At 35.4% G+C, this 3,119-nt stretch overlaps 1 protein-coding gene across 1 annotated transcript in view; it reads right to left on the bottom strand.

Moving 5' to 3' along the window:
• Positions 1–3,119, bottom strand: part of LOC107704072 (filamin-A-interacting protein 1-like) — a 33,731-nt gene that overhangs the window by 27,870 nt on the left and 2,742 nt on the right. The window lies entirely within an intron of this gene.

Genomic DNA, 3,119 nt, shown 5'->3' with positions numbered 1-3,119 from the left:
TCACTGCAGAGCATCCATTGCTGAGCAAGTGGTGTAATGCTACATTTCTCCAAATCTGTTCCCATTAAGAAACAAACTCATCTATATCTTGCATGGCCTGCAGGGAGAGTACATTTTCAGCTGATTTTCATTTTTTGGGTGAACTGTTCCTTTGAATTAACTCAAATCACTTTGGATTAAAGAATAAACTAAACGTACTATGTCACAACAAATCCATCAGAAAAAAAGATATCTATGATTTCTGCTTTGCAAAAAAAGCACAAAGCCATGAGCGACCCCAGATCTCTCAGCGTCTGCAGTAATGCTTTTGGCTCGCCGCCACATTTTTTTCTGACAATAGGTGTGGGCTGCAGCAGAGAGATGATCTCACCACAGAGCCTGCTTTGGTTGTAATGATATAATGTTAATTCTGCGTCCCACGACTGTGTCATTTTTAGAGACACACACCCTTCCTGAAGGAGTGAAGACTGACGCTATACAGCCTTGAGTACTAACAGGTGAAGAGTTTAACATTTTATACATGCCCAATGTCACAGCTCATATGCAACAACTCCTTTAAAAACAAACACACTGCTTGCAAACTTACTCTTGCATGCCATTAAGAAGCCGATTCCTATGGACATAAAATCTGACTACTACATCACTATATCAACTATCTACCCCTACTTAAAAAGTACTGTGGATGTACCATGGTAAAGTGATGATAATCAAAGGATTACACTACCGTTCAAACGTTTTACTGTAAGGATTTAAAAAATATATATTAAAGATTTTAAAAGAAGTCTCTTTTGCTCACCAAGGCTACATTTATTCAATCAAAAATACAGTAAAAACAGTAATATTGTGAAATATTTTAAATATTTAAAATAACAGTTTTCTATTTGAATATATTTTAAAATGTAATTTATTCCTGTGATGCAAAGCTGCATTTTCAGCATCATAACTCCAGTCTTCAGTGTCACATGATCCTTCAGAAATCATCAGAATATGCTAATTTGCTGCTTAAGAAACATTTCTGATTATTATCAATGTTGAAAGCAGTTGTGCTTTTTTGGAAACCATGATACTTTTTTTTTAAATGAAAGCAACGTTTTTTTGATGAAAAGAACAGCATTTGTTTGAAACAGAAATCTTTGTAATATTATAATTGTCTTTATTGTCACTTTTGATCAATTTAATGCATCCTTGATGAATAAAAGTATTAATTTCTTATTTCTTAAACTTTTGAACAGTAGTGTATCATACTCATACTATGATATTTACAGTACATTGCTCTCAAAAAAAACTGCAAAGAATACCATGGTACAGTACAAGCCCAAACACATTATGATACCATTTTACTCTGATATATACTATGGTACTCAATGATAACCATATTCAAATAGCAAGTTATTACCATGTGCATTGGTCATGTCATGGTCCTATACACATACTTTAATTAGACTTCAAAAATATCATGGTACTACCATGATACATGTTCAAAACTATGGTAATACCATGGTACTTTAACATATGCCATAGAAACAAATTACATCATATTCAAATACCATGGTACTACCATGCCGCATGTTCTAAAACCATAGTACTTTGATATACTATAGTACTGAATGATTCATATTCAATGTATTTACATAGTTCTCCAAGTACTTTAACAAATACCTTAGCATGCCATGTACTTTTTCGTAGGCGCATGTTTTAGTAAACTCATTTAACAGCGATGTTAGATGACATTTAGGGCCTACATGCTTTTTGTTAAAAATAAACTAAACACATTTCAGTGAACTAAACAAACCACCTAAACAATTGGCCTCTGTTTTGTTGTTATGACGACGGCGTGGCCCGACGGTACGAGCACGAGCTTGTTGTTGTTTCTCACATGGCGGTGCAGAATTGGAGCGCTGATGTCATGCACCATGTCTTATCTCTGTGCGTCAGGTCATTAGCTCAGACGCTAACTGCGGCCCATGATTCAACACTGGGCCACTCATTCCTGCGGGCATGAACGAAACCAGACACGTTTGTTTTCACAAACCGCTGCCACACCGTTTCCAAGTGTCCATAAACGCAAACCATGGTATTGCGTGGTGCCTCCACATTATGACAGCTCATTATTTGCAAAATGCATTGTGAGTCTAAACACATGCCACTCTTCTCTTTCTGCTCACCCACATGTGGACTTCCTCCACAAACCTGAAATGTTTAGACAGACCCTAAAGTCCAGAGAGAATATTGAGTCACACAGGCTGATTTAAGACACCATCTCTGTCACTGACAACTCCAAAGCGCTGTAGCGCTGCCAGCCGGCTCTCGTGGGCCCGTGTCAGAGGAACTCCTTCAGTAGGAAATGGAATCGCTAAGTGCAATCTGATGAAGCGCTTCCTGAAAGCTGCCCGTACTCACAATGAAGTCAGAGACAAGCAAAGTTCTCAGTTGCATGGTCACCATGCACATAAACACAAATAAAACTAGATTGTGATACTTCCTGCAATATGGTTGGGAAAATGTTTTTTTTTTATTATTGTTTTATCTATTTGCCAGGTGGTTTTTACTAGATCAAGTTAAAAAATCCCTTTATATATGGCTCCTTCAATGTAAATCTGAAGGATTTTTTAAATCCAAAAATCATAAATCAACAAGGCAAAAGGGATGTCGTCACACTAAATGGGGTAAGTTGGCACAAAAAGAACCTGTTATAGGCTTCTCATGTAAATTGAAACAGTAAAAAACAAATCATAACACAAAATAATGAACAAAAAAGAAAAAAGCGAAACGAAACAAAAAACATACAGAAATAAAATATCATATAACTGTAATATATATATATATATTCGCTTTGGATAAAAGCGTCTGATAAATGACTAAATAAAAAAAATAAAAATAAATAAATAAATAAAATATATATATATATACACACACACACTGTTATGTATTTTTGTGTGTACATCTATCTATCTATCTATACATGTTTATATATATACAGACACACACACACACACGTTTGTTTTTGTGAATTGTGGGGACATTCCATAGGCGTAATGGTTTTTATAAAACCGTATTTTTTATCGCCCTACACCTAAACCTACCCCTTACAGGAAACTTTCTGCATTTTTAGATTTTCA

Source organism: Sinocyclocheilus anshuiensis, unplaced genomic scaffold (genome assembly GCF_001515605.1).
Source record: "Sinocyclocheilus anshuiensis isolate Anshui unplaced genomic scaffold, SAMN03320099.WGS_v1.1 scaffold534, whole genome shotgun sequence".
In the NCBI taxonomy this organism is placed as follows: domain Eukaryota; kingdom Metazoa; phylum Chordata; class Actinopteri; order Cypriniformes; family Cyprinidae; genus Sinocyclocheilus; species Sinocyclocheilus anshuiensis.
This window is presented reverse-complemented; position numbering and strand designations above follow the sequence as displayed.